The sequence below is a fragment of the Penaeus monodon genome, chromosome 33 (genome assembly GCF_015228065.2).
Source record: "Penaeus monodon isolate SGIC_2016 chromosome 33, NSTDA_Pmon_1, whole genome shotgun sequence".
Classification (NCBI taxonomy): Eukaryota; Metazoa; Arthropoda; class Malacostraca; order Decapoda; family Penaeidae; genus Penaeus; species Penaeus monodon.
This window is the reverse complement of record NC_051418.1, coordinates 5551358-5551578: the sequence shown is the minus strand read 5'-3', so window position 1 is coordinate 5551578 and position 221 is coordinate 5551358.

The following is a 221-nucleotide window of genomic DNA, read 5'->3' as shown; positions in this document are numbered from 1 at the left end:
GTGGCATCGTGCTAATATACATTTGTATCAAAAGCCATATATATGTAACATAATATTCTGCACTAATTAGAAAGTCAAAGCATCGAAACCTCTCTCCCCCACAATGACGACGGCATCTGTCCCTTCGCGTTTAAATCTACAACAGAGATTTTTTCGAGACCTGAATGACATACACGGAGGAAACGCGGCTCTTTCGACCTTTCCTAGATCAGAACGACGAC